The sequence below is a fragment of the Martes martes genome, assembly GCF_963455335.1.
Source record: "Martes martes genome assembly, chromosome: 10".
NCBI lineage: Eukaryota > Metazoa > Chordata > Mammalia > Carnivora > Mustelidae > Martes > Martes martes.
The window spans coordinates 63376021-63389341 of NC_137898.1; positions in this window are offsets into that span (position 1 = coordinate 63376021).

Below are 13321 nucleotides of genomic sequence, written 5' to 3' on the forward strand. Positions count from 1 at the left end.
AAAAGAGTTGGTCACTTGACCAACTGAGCCTCCCAGGCGCCCCTGGATACAAGGGTTTTATTTGCTACAAAAAAAAAAAAAAAAAGAGAGAGAGAGAGAGAATGAGGAAGATCTATATTCATTCACCCATGATTTATTAAGTGATTAAAAATAAACATCAGAGCAATGTATACAGTGGGAATCCATTTGTGTAAAAACAAACACAAGAAACCTCTTCTTAGATAAATTTACATATCAGCATAATGGGAAAGGTGTAGAATAATGTTCACTGGATGTTACCATCGGTTAATCAGTGAGGTGGTGGTAGAAATTGACAAGGGAGGGGCCCCTGGGTGGCTCAGTCAGTTAAGCATCCAACTCTGGATTTTGGCTCAGGTCCCCTAATGGTCCTGTTATCCAACCCTCACGTCAGGCTCTGTGCTCAGGAAGGAGTCTGCTTGAGATCCTTTTTTTCCCCTCTCCCATTGCCCCTCCCCCACCTATGCATGCCTCCAGGCAAGCTCTCTCCCTCTCTCTCAAATAAATAAACAAATCTTAATTAAAAAAAAAAAAAAAGAGGGGCGCCTGGGTGGCTCAGCGGGTTGGGGCCTCTGCCTTCGGCTCGGGTCATGGTCCCGGGGTCCTGAGATCGAGCCCCGCGTCGGGCTCCTTGCTCGGCGGGGAGCCTGCTTCCTCCTCTCTCTCTGCCTGCCTCTCTGCCTGCTTGTGATTTCTGTCTGTGAAATAAATAAAAAAAAAAAAAAAGAAAGAAGTGGACAGGGGAGATTATTGATTTTTTTTAAGATTTTATTTATTTATTTGACAGCGATTACCAGTAGGCAGAGAGGCAGGCGGAGACCGGGGAGAAGCAGGCCCACCGCCAAGCAGAGAGCCCGATGTGTGGCTTGATCCCAGGATCCTGGGATTATGACCCGAGCAGAAGGCAGAGGCTTTAACCCACTGAGCCACCCAGGTGCCCCTACTGATTTTTTTTTAATTAATCGTTGCATTATGTCATTAGTTGCAGTGAGTATGAGAAAGTATAAAAGAGAAAAATGAAGAAAAAAGACAAGACAACACCATAAGACAAGCACAGGGCATTCCTGGAAGAAGTCAGCTTTTCTATTTGGGAGATCTGGGAAGGCTTCATGGAAAAGGTGGCATGGCAGCTGGGTCTTGAAGGAGGGAGAGGTTTGTTGAGAGAGGACTCCGTGACACTCTTCCCAGCAGAGGGGTCAGCTGTGCCAAATGAAGGAGAGAAATGGAAAGACAATAATCATGTGCTGAGTACCTACACTGAACATAGAAACATGTATGAATCCATCCAAGCAGTTAGAATTATTCCACAGATGAGGGAACTAAGGCTCAGAGAAGTTAAGTAAACAGCTAAAAGGACACACAGCTAGTAACTGGCAGAGCCAAGCTGACTCCATGTCTTTCTCACCCAAAATTCTCTTTCTGTGATTATAAAGATTTGCTTTGTGTCTGGTCAATACAGTTTGAACAAGCGATTTGGTTCATGCTCCCCCAAAATTTGTATGTTGAAACCTAGAGCCCAATATAATGGTATGAGGAAGTGGGACTTTTTGGAAGTGAACAGGTCATGAGGCCGGAGCCCTCAAGCATGGGATTCGTGCTTTTATAAAGAAAAGACCCTCAGACAGTTTGCCAGCTCCTTCCTTCTGCTGTAGGAGGACACCATGAGAAGAAGGCCATCTATGAACCAGGAAGCGGGCTCTCAGCAGACACCAAATCTACCAGCAGCATGATTTTGCACTTTCTAACCTCCAGAGCTGGGAAAAAGATATGCTTGTTGTTTATAAGCCACACCGTTTCTGATTGGGGTATAACAGCACAAGGGAGCTAAGATCCTGGGTAGAGTGTGTACCTTGAAAGCTATGACTCTGCAAATGGGACCGAGCATGGGGAGGCTGCTGTGATCTCCTCAAGCCAGGCTTCGCTGCCCACCTTGTCTGGGTGGAGAGCCTCCCACAGGCTCCGCACAGCCCCCGTGCCCACTTACCCTTGCCTAGTCCATCTTGTCCCAGCAGGCTGATCAACCTCATGAGCCAGGATGAGTCCATGGGGAGGCTGAGTTCTGAACGGTCATTACCCCAGAAAGGAGGGCTGGGCACTCGGCGGGACAAGGGGTACTTCTGACATGACCAAGCAGCCTGAGATTTTAACTTCATTTCCTGTTTCTTCCCCAGTCCCAGCTGCCCTGAAACAGAGCCTGCTCTCCCTTGCCTTCCTGCTTTTGTTTACGCTGTTCGGAATGCCTTTCCCCATAGCTCATTCTCTCTGCAAAACAATTCACGAGCCCCAACTCAAATGGGCCTCATCTTCCTTTTATATCCAGGGGGACATGTGACCCTCCATTCAAAATAGGAATCGGCCCCTCCACTTTACCTCTGAGGCCCCCCCTTCATGTGTGAGGTCCCCGAGGCTCCCAGGGATGAAGAAGCTCTTTCAGAGTCCTTCAGCCCAGGATGACAAGAGACCAGGGTTCTAGTTCTGGCTCTGCCATTTGTGTGTCACCTTAGGCAAGTCTCTGCCCCCTCTGGCCCTTAATTCTCCACTCTAACGTGGTGGGTGTTGGGATGTGTGGCCTGAGATGCTCTTTGCAATCCTGTCTTGTTTGATGCTATGGCAACAAAAGAATTCAAACAGCCCCTTGGTGTTGCCTATGACTGGATCTTGTTTCCCTTTGGCCCCACTCCAAGAGCAAGCACTGCTTCCCTCTGCCCTCCTCCCACTCCTCCCACTCTTTGTTCTTCCTGAGACAAAGCTGCCAGCCCCTCTCCTCTCCAGGCAGCTGGGCTTTGAGCCAGCCAGCCAAGTGGCAGCTGGGACTCAGATGAAAGGGTCCTTAGATGGTTGTCTGTGGCCAAGTGCCCAGCCCAGCACAGCCCAGGCCTGGCAGCCCTGGGCCCAGCTGTCCCACAAGGCATCCTGCCACTGGTCCCACACAAGGCTCCCTTTGTGGGACCCACCGCAGGGGAGACCCCTGCCAACCCACAAGGACCCTCTTCCCTTCCCTTTGCTCCCCACCGGCTTGAGAAAGATGCAGATCCTTAGAGAATGGTCCAGGGCTGGGCCCAGCTGGCCTGACTTTGGGCCAGGCACCTTGGAGAGCTTTGTCCCATTTAATCTTCCAGAACAGCACTGGTAGCAGGTAGTGTTATTCCCTTTTAGAGAGGAAGGACATAGAGACCTGAGGGCCTACCATGTGTCGATCACAGTGCCAGGCCCTGGGAAGAGAGTAGTGAACCAGAGGACAAGAGCCAAGAGCAGGGAGCGCACTGTCAGCAGGGACAAGGACTGATCAATAACCACACACATAAGTATCAGATTGCACAGGTGATCAGATCTCTGAGAGTAAAGAGCAAAGAATCATGAGAGCACACAGATCATGGTGGACTTCTTAATGGGAACCAGGGCAGTGAAGCCTTCCCGGGGTGAGGTCTGAAGGGGAAGCGGAAGGAGGGTGGGTAGGGAAGAGCACCCAGGGGCCCTGAGGCTCTGAGGCCGGAGGGAGATGCTGAGTTAGGGGAGGGACTGGAAAAAGGAGATCCAGCTGGAGAGAAGAGAGGGTGTCCCTTTTTGATCACCTTTGGCTGAGACAGCCTCTCGAGGGAAAGGCTACTTATAAACCTCAAAAGTAGTGCCTCCAAGAGCCAACTTCATAATCAATCGACGTGTGCTCCCATCCCCCTGGGAAGCTCTCCAACTCTGTCCACGGAATTCTTTACTTAGAAGCAAGTCTCTTTAACTCTGGGAATCTCACATTCCTCACCTCAAAAATGGGAATTGTGATGCCCCTATGGGTTTTCCAGGAAGAGTCCAGGTGGCAATGTACAGGCAGTGCCAAGCACGGGGCAGGCACAGGTGCCTACTCCTGGAGATCTGTATAGGGAGAAAGGTTGGTTGGGCTTCCATTTGAACCCCTCCCCTCTGACCTGGCCCAGACCCAGCAAGCTCCTCTCTGGAGGGAGGAGGCAGCCAGAGCTTCTGGGTAGAGGTTAGAATTTGCTCAGCTTGGCCTTGACTACAGGGACACAGAGCATGGCTCGAGGCCAAGTGTGCCCCGAGTTCAACAACTCATGGGCTTTTAACCCAAAAGATGCCCCATGCAAGGAGCAGGAACCAAGATGCCCAGAGTGGGGAATCGGTGATATAAGGAAACCTCTGTTCCGTAGGCATTGTTTCTTTTATCTCACTGCAACCCTGTAGGGAAGACTAAAGGAAGAGTAACATGATCCCACTTTTCCAAGGGAAAAAATCGAAATTTAAAAAGGCTATTTTTTCTAAGTCAGGATCAAATCCAGGAGTCTGGTTCCAGAGCCCATGGTGTTTGCCACTCCCTGTCCTGCAGGCCAGGGCCCAGAGGCAGCACTGCCCAACTCTCAACCACACCCTCTTGCCCCCACAGCCTCTTTGAGAACACATGGGGGTCCAGTCCAAATCTCCCACCAGCCTCCTCTCAGACCTGGGGCCTCAATTTCCTCATTCATATAACGGTGAAGTCGTTAGCGAGGCTTGACTGTGGTTAAGGTCCCTTCCAACAGTATGAGACTTGCTTCTTTCTAGTGAAAGTGATGTTGGGATGAACCCCTTAAAGCCATAGGGGTGCCACTTCCACTCTTTGGAGCAGCCTCTAGAGCACAGGTGTTGAAAGGTGTGTGTGTGCAGTGTGTGTGCAAAGATGTTCACTGCAGCACTGTTTAAAGAAGCAAAAGCCTAGAATAGAAACAGCCTAAATGTCCATCACTTGGGGACTAGTTCAATAAATTAGAGTACATCCACATTCTAGAATACTCTACATCCGCGACAAAAAATGAGGCAGACCTCATAGATATATGCACTCCTGCATTTGCACTGATAATTTCCAAAAGGATATGCAGGAGACTTGGTCATCCTTCCCTCTCAGGAGAGGACTAGGAGTCTGCCATGGGTAGAAAATTACTTTCCATTGTATATTCTTTCATACTGTCTTAATTTCTTACTGTGTAGATGTCTGTCTGCTTTCCCCCCTTTCTCCTTTCTTCCATCCATTCTTCCTTCTTCCTTCCAAACATTCTCTAGAGGTGTTTCTTGTTTTTCTTTTTTAAATTAAATTAAATTTTATTTTAAATAGGCTCTACACCCAGCATGAAGCCCAACGTGGGGCTTGAACTCATGGCCCCAAGATCAAGACCTGAGGTGAGACCAAGAATTGGACACTTAACTGACTGAAACACCCTGTTGTTGTTGTTGTTGTTTAAAAACAAGTCCATGGGGCGTCCAGCTGGCTCAGTAGGAGGAACATGCATGAGTTCAAGCCCTACATTGAGTGTAGAAATCACTTAAACATATAAATAAAGTAAAACTTAAAAAAAAAAAAACACAAAAACAAGTCCTATAGAGGACAGATCATGTGACCTGGGTTTAAGTCCTGCCCTTGATGTTAACATGTGCAAATGTCAACGTCTTGATGTTAACGTCTGGATCCTGTGCTCTATCTCTGCCATTTGTTTCTCCAGATTTACCTCCTCCTTCCCTGCTCCGCACTCTGGATGCTGATCTTCAGGGTTCACATCCATAGGCTCTCATCCCTCTGGCTCCCATGTGTGTTAGTCCCACGGGAGGCCTAGTGGGACATCAGAAGGTAAGAGGAGGCCAAGGTCAGAGTCCTTCCTCCCTCGGTCCCCACCCCCGCCCAGTTCCTGAAAGCCAGGGGCTCTGAAGGTCCCAGCTCCTCAGGCGTCCAGGTCACACAGCTATTCTCTGGGGTTCTGGTAACTGCCCTCTCCCTTCCCCTCTGCAGGCTCCCTCATGCTAACAGCCCTAGGGGATGAACCACTCCTCCTTTATAAAGACAGCATTAAACTCACCTCAGATATGTAGCTCCAGGCAGCTCCTATGTGTCCTGCCTCTGAGTGTTCTTGAGTGTGTGTGTGCATGCGCGTGCCCACACGTGTGCCCCCACGTGCCTGTATTGTTGCTATGCCGTCACGTGATGGTTACACGGTTACATGTGAGCTGGGACAGGAAGGGGACTGATTTTACTGGGTATCCACCATGCGCCAGGCTCCACGCAGGACACCTCTCCACGACTCGGCTGGTCCTCACAAGTCTGTGAACCAGGCACTTTCAGCCACACCTTACAGATGACAAAACAGAGGCCCCCGCTGGGAAAGGGACTCACCCAGGGTCTCACAGCTGAGTAGTAGGGGAACCCGGATTTGGAACCCACATCCATCTGGATCTTTTTAGCCCCTCAGGGTACCACTTTCCAAAATGCGGCATTCATTCTCACCCTGTACGTCTCAGCTTAAATGTCACCTTCCTCAAGAGACCGTCCGGGACCACTCCATTTGACCACTCAATGGAAGCCACCATCAAGATCACTCTTTTTTTTAAAATTTTTTAAGATTTTATTTATTTATTTATTTATTTGAGGTAGGGGGGAGGTGAGAGGAAGAGGGACAAGCAGACTGCGCTGAGTGCCCCCACACTGTGCTCCATCTCACCACCCTGAGATCACAACCTGAGCCGAAATCCAAGAGTTGGTTTCCCAGCTGACTGAGCCAGCAGGTACCCTCTGAGATGCTTCTTCACAGCGCCCTGTGCTTTTCCCTCATGACTGAGTACTTGTTTGCTTATTTATTTAATGTGTGTCCCACTCGTTGGATTCTAAGCTCCATGAAGCAGCCATTTTCCATATCCGTCCTACTCACCACCCTCCTCCCCTGCCTGGCACAGTCGCCTGTTTCCTGCTAGGTCCCAAAGGATTATTTGCTAAATGAAAAAGGGGCAAAGGAAAGGAGCCAACATTTACGAAGCGCTTGCCCAACGCAGTCATGGACGATCTCATTTTCTCCTCCTAACGATCTGAGGAGGTATGTGTCATTGTCCCATTTCACTGGTGAGGAACCCGAGGTCACAGAGGAAGTGAGACTTTCCCAAAGCCATGCAGCTTAGAGCCGGGGTTCAAATGCAGGTTTCCCTGGTGTCACAGCTCTGTGCCCTACTCAGGTGCTCAGGGCAAAGAGGAGGAGGGACTGATCCGCGGAATTCATGTGAATCATTCCTGGACAAACAGAAACTTCAGGGAGCAAACAGTGTCCGCTTTGGCCACTTCCCTGGGACCAGCCACTCCCAGACCCTCTTGGGTACACAGCCTGCCAGCCCAGCCAGCAAACCATCCACTCCCCTGTTTGCCTCCTGCTTTCAGCCCGGCCCTATCAGGTCTATAAGTCTCTGCAAACACCCTGTACTTTGCTTTTCTCTGCAGGGCTGCCGGTGGCTAATCATCTGCTTGCCAAATTCCTGAGGGCGGGTCCTGGACCACAAGTGTGTTGCGTGTCCCTGAGATCTGCATACGGGCCAGTTCACTAGCTGGTGCAAACAAAAGCAAACAAAGCAGGGACCTCTCCTGCTGAGTTTGCAGGACCACACAGCAGCAGTGTCTTCCTTTCTTCTTCCTTTTCTCCCCTGCCCTGGGAGATTCCCTCTTTACAATCATTGCCACCCAAATGGAGGTAGGGGGGACTTCTGAGATGCGGAGCCATGGTTGTTGTTGTTGTTGTTGTTGTTGTTGTTTTGTCTTGAGCTGGAAATGGTTACAGAGGTGTGTTTACTTTCTGTGAAAATTACTTGCGTGCATTCCTCTGTGGATAAGTTATACGTCAATAAAAAGCTTATTTTAAAAAAGATCATTGCTACCCTCTCCTGCCCCAGGGTTCCCCAATACTCCCTCAATACTCCCACAAACTCATCCAGAGACCCTTCTCATCTCAGAGTTTCTGACAGAAGCCTGCCCAGCAGAGACAGGGTAACACGGATGAAGTAATAATGGCAGTGGCCCAAGTCCTGGGACCTCCTGAGTCCTGGGGTCCCTGCTTCTGGTGGGCAGACCCCCCTGCCCCCTCCCTGAGAGCTCGTGAAGCCCTGAAGGCCTCTCTCTGGTACAGTCTGAGTGAGAGCTTGGATACCCTCCTACTCCTCCCTGATCCCTTTTTTAGGGCATGCCAGCAGCCTCTAGCCCAGATACGGAGAGGGGGCTAGTTTGCTACTGCTTACTGTCACTGAGAAGAGCACCTCCCGTGCCTTGTACTCAGGACCTCTGCCCTTAGGTTCCTGGAAAGGAATGATCTGCACCCCATCCAGCTCCCCATTCACTGGCTGTCTGCCCCAGTGTGTGCGCTCCGGCTGGTGCACACCTTCTCACACAGCCCCAGGACACCTTAATCCAAAGGAAGAGGGTACTGTGCACACCTAGTAAAGGGTGGGAGCAGAACTTCCTGCAGCTTAACCCAGCAGGAGTGTCAGCCTGGGCTTCTGGTGACAAGCTCCAGCTCCTTAAACAGCAAGGGAACTTCATAAAAGGTTGTCAATCTCCTCTGAGTTGGGGCAAGAGTTATGCTGCCCCCATCACACACATATCCGCCAATAAGATTTGAAGCATACCATTCTAATGATTGATTTGAACGCAAACGCCCCCCCCCTTTTTCCCATCCAGGATCGTGAGGATATCCCCCAAGGGCTGTGCAGGACCCACATCTGTAATGACCACACGGCTTTGTGTTGTATGAATGTATCCTAAATCTATCAAGCCACATTTCATCTCTTCCTTCTTTCTTTTTTCTCCTTTACTATAAATAGCACTGCAACAAGCATCCTTTACATCTAAGACACTGTGCAAGGAATATGTACTTTTTGAGGATCCTTGTTGCCAACTGATTAGGGAGGCTGTGCCCACCATCCAGGCGCACACTGTGTGGTTGCCTCAGAGTATGTTTTTGCCCCAAGTTCAGAGTCAACCCTGCAGACCCCAAAGCTAAGCATGTGAGTGGCTTTGCAGGTAGGGCCTGACACTCACGTAGGTCCCCTCCACTGCCCATGGCTTCCCAGGATCTGGAGCAGAAGCACTGATTTTCTTCTGGATTGGTTGGACATACCAGTTAAACAGCTCACACACCGCCCCCGTCCTGCTCCATGTTCTCTTTTCTTTCTCCTGCTTCTCCTTCTTCTCGCTTTCCCTTCCTTTTCCATCTCTCCTTCCTTTTGTTTTCTCCTTCTCCCTCCAGTCTCCACTCCGTGTCTCCCTCTGACTTGGGGCTTCTTTTTCTCTGCCTCTCTTCTCTCTGCTTCCTCTGCCTCTCTACAGTTTTCCCTCACCTTTTCATCTTCCTCCTGGAACTCAGCCTTGTCTCTGTCTCTTTTCTCTTTCCTCTCCGTGGCTCTCTGTCCTCCACCCACCACTCCTGCTGGCTGAGTCATAATTTCCCCCCTGGGGGGGTGGTGGTGGCGGGGATAAGGCAGGCTTTTCCCTGATAGGTCTTGATGTGAAGGAGCAGAGAGTTTGCCTCCCACAAGGGCAAAGCTAACCGATCCCTGAGTGGGGAGCTGCCTGGTAAACCAGTGTGACTCAGGGCTTCCAGGTTGGGAGAAGGCCTGTCCATCAGTCAAGCTTCCCTTGGAGGCTTTGGCATCATGGGGGCCAGCATGCTGTGTCTGATGACTCACTGGGACAGCCTTGGCATGGTGGCAGTGGGATGTGGGGAGGGGTGCTGGAGTTTATGGTGTTGCCCCTGGGAGGACACCCTCTCTCTGCAGGCAGCCCAGGGATGGATGCTGGGGCCCCAGGAATGCAGCAGATTTAGGCCCCACAATCGTGTTCATCATTGCATGGCTTCACATCACAATGGTCAGATAGGATGTTTATAATAACTCAGGTTGCTGGGCCCTAATTCATCTTTATTAAACCAGAATAACTAAGGATAGGAGTCAGGAATCTCCGTGTTAAAGATACTTGATGCAAAAGCTGGTAGGTATCTGTTAGACTTGTAAATGCACACACCCTATGTTCCAGCAGCCACTCCTGGGACTTTCTTCTAACAAAATATTCCCGCATGTATTACGCATGAGGATTTTTTTTTCAGCATTGTTTGTATTATCAAAAAATTGGGAACACCTTGAATGTAATGTCCATTAGTCGACAATGGTTAAATAAAAGACGATGTCTCCTTCTGTGGAATAATATTCAGACATTAGAAAAGAATGCAGCATTCATCAAGACAGAAAGGTGATTAGAGGTTACCAGGGGTTGTGGGGTAGAAAACAAGGAGTTATTGCTTAATGCGCACAGAGGTCCTGTCTGGGGTTTCGAAAGTTGATGATGGTTGCACAATACTGTGAATGTAATTAATGTTACTAAATTGTATACTTAAACATGGTTAAGATGGCAAATTTTATGTTTTATATATATATAAATATATATATATATACACAATAAAAAGAGAATAAGGTAGAATCATATGCACTAACATGGAAAGATACTCAAAATTGATTGTTCGGTGAAAATGGAAATTGTGGACCAAGAAGTATAGTAAGAATTATTATTTTTTTATAGTAAGAATTATTAAATTGTGTGTGTGTGTGTGTGTACATGCACATGCAGATCAGGGAAAGACAATAAACGTCTTAAAAGTGGTTGTCACTGGAGGTTAGGCTTGGCAGGACAGGCAGGAGAAGGGAGATTCTTTGTCCTTTCCATTACATCAAAAAGAAGTGGTGAGATTATGGGTAATTTTGAATTTTGGGGGGCATTTTTCATACAAAAAATGTAAACACACTCAACAAAAGAAATACCATCCTTGTCCTCAAAGAGCTCAGAATCAAGGGTGGAACTAGGTATAGATTGAGATAATTACAACCAAACACTATTTGTGACAAGACCTGTGGAAACATGGTAGACGGGGTCACAGTCAGGGAAGTCTTCCCGGAGGAGGTGACATTTTGGGTCTGGTCTTCAAAAACCACAAGGAGTCAGTTAAGTGGAGAAGTGGAGATAGAACTCTTTTGGTGGAAGGAAAGGCAAAGGTTAGAGAGAAAGCATGAGGTTAGGGAAGTATCTGTGAAGCCCAGGAGCTGAAATGCAGCTGGCCTTGGGGGAGCTGCTGCAGAGTGAAGGTTTTCTGTGGGGGAGTGACCATTGGAATTTGTATTTTGGGCAGATCCTCTGATGGGGCCTTTTCTGAGCTGAGGTTAGAGACCCTTCTCTGGGGCAAAGCCTGGAAAGAAATAAGGTGTCCACAAAGAATTTCCCAGTCACCTCAGAATTTCAGCTGAGGAGGCAAAGGCTGAAACATTGGCAGAGTTGCCAACCCTAAACAGGCTGGACCACCTGTGCAGTACTCTGAAGAAGGGAGGGCAGGGCGAAGACTGCTCCTCCTCCCCTACTCCTGGCCCCAGGGAGCAAGCTAAATCCTCCAGGAACGTGGGAGGACACTATATTTTGGAGAGTTGTCGGAGCATTCACTGTTTGTCCTCCAACCCACTCCTCACTAGGGACTGGAAGAAGCTGTTTTCCCCTCCCCTCAAACCAGGAGAGAGAGGCTTCAAGAGAACTATTTTGGGAGTTTTGGAAAGGGAGGTTCTGGGGTCTGGAATCTGGTGCGAGCTGGCAAATGGAAGGGCTCCTGGCAAGGGGCTGTTTCCTGTGCAGCACGTGCAGACCCCACTTAAAGGAGAATGTAGGCCTTCTGGAAAAGGACCGCGCGGAAGAGGGCTTCCATTTAGGGGTGAAGGGACCCCAGCAAAATGAGGCTGCAGGTGTAGGAAGGAACGCTGAAGCCAAGGGGTTGTAAGCAGCCAGAAGGAAGAGGCACTTCCCCACTTTTTAGGGGTACGGCACTGAAGAGTGAGGTGAGACTCCAAGGAGCCCATCAAAGTGCTCCTAAGAGAAAGTGTCCGCATGTGGAACCTGCCACGCCCAAGTGACCTCCGAGGCTGTGACTTCTCCTCCCCGACCAGCGCCGGAGAGCCAGAAGCTGGCCCGGGAGGGGCGGCGGCGGCGGCGGCCGCAGCAGCAGCGGCGCGAGGACGCCCAGCCTCCTCCCCAGCCAGCAGGTGTCCCAGCCGGAGGTGGCCGGAACCGGGGGAGTTTTGCGGTAACGCAGGCCCGCACTTAAGTTAATCACCCAACAATAAACGGAAAACCCAGAAAAGCTAGGGGACCTGCTGAGGTTTCATCCGGGAACAGTGAACCAGGAGTCCACAGAATCCGTTCGAAAGGGCAATGGCAGGGAAAAAAGAAATGGCCTTTGTGCTTTCACTTGCCGAGTCGAGCCCCTTTAATACACAGCTACAAAACATTAATGACGCCTATCTTGTGAGTGGGGTCCTGGAACGATGATAAGATTTTCCTCCCACTCTCCCCGCTATCGGCCAACCCTTTTCTATTAAAACGAGGCGGACAATTATCGCCTGGGAACTCCTGCGTTTCCGCTGGCGACGAGTCCCGGCTCGCTGGCTGGGGTTCAGGATCCCCGCCGCTCCGGGCTGCGGAACTGAGGTCCTCGCCTGCCCCGCAGCGCCCCCAGCTGGCGGGAACCGCAGAGGTCGGAGCCCCGCCCAGCCTTACCCCAGGAGCCAGCAGTCTTTGCGGCGAGGCACACCTTCGTGCGCAAAGCCGCCGGACGAGGGGTGTGTACCCTGGCAGCCAGGATCCGGGCCCGCCCATCCGGTAGGGGAGGGAGCAGATCTGGTGGGAAAGTTCGGCCGCCGGTGAGCCCGGGCAAAAGTGGGTAAGGTAGGAAGAGGGGAAGCAAGGCTTTGGAAGTTACTGCGGAGTTAGGAGGGTGAGGGCATATTGAGGAGTCATTAATATTTTTGCTGTTCTGTGTGTCTGGGAGTTTGCTCAAGCTGGTACTTCTGCCTAGAAAACATTTCCCACGGTTCCTTTTTTTTTTTTTTTTAAAGAACTTAAGGTATTCAAGTATATTGAGAATGAATATGAGAATATTCATGTACCCATCACTCAGCTTGAGAAATACGACCCAATAATTATAAAGTACTCTTTCACACCACACCAGGTCTCCTTAAATTTATATTTTCATTCCCGTGTAAGTTTTTATTTATTGTTTTTGTATGTATTCACAAATATAGATGCAGGAAATCAGAAAAATTGTAATAGATATATGCTTTCTTCAATATATACTGTATAGAATATATGCTATATATGTATACTTTCAAATACACTATAGTATTGTATAGTATAGTATATATATAGTGTATAGTGCATATACTGTGTATATAGTGAGTCTGTGTGTGTGTGTATATATATATACATATATATGTATATATATATATATGGAGAGAGAGGGAAACATTTACCCCCTTACCACCCTGCTTTTAAGATTGTTCCCGTCTTTCTCTGACTTGCTGACTCCACAAATTGTCATCCCTTCAGGAAGCTTGCCTAAGCACCTCTCCTCTCTGTGCTCTAGTGATATTTACCCAGCTAGGTAGAAGTGGCCTGCTTAGTTGTCTGTCCTTCTCCCTCACCAGGCTCTGA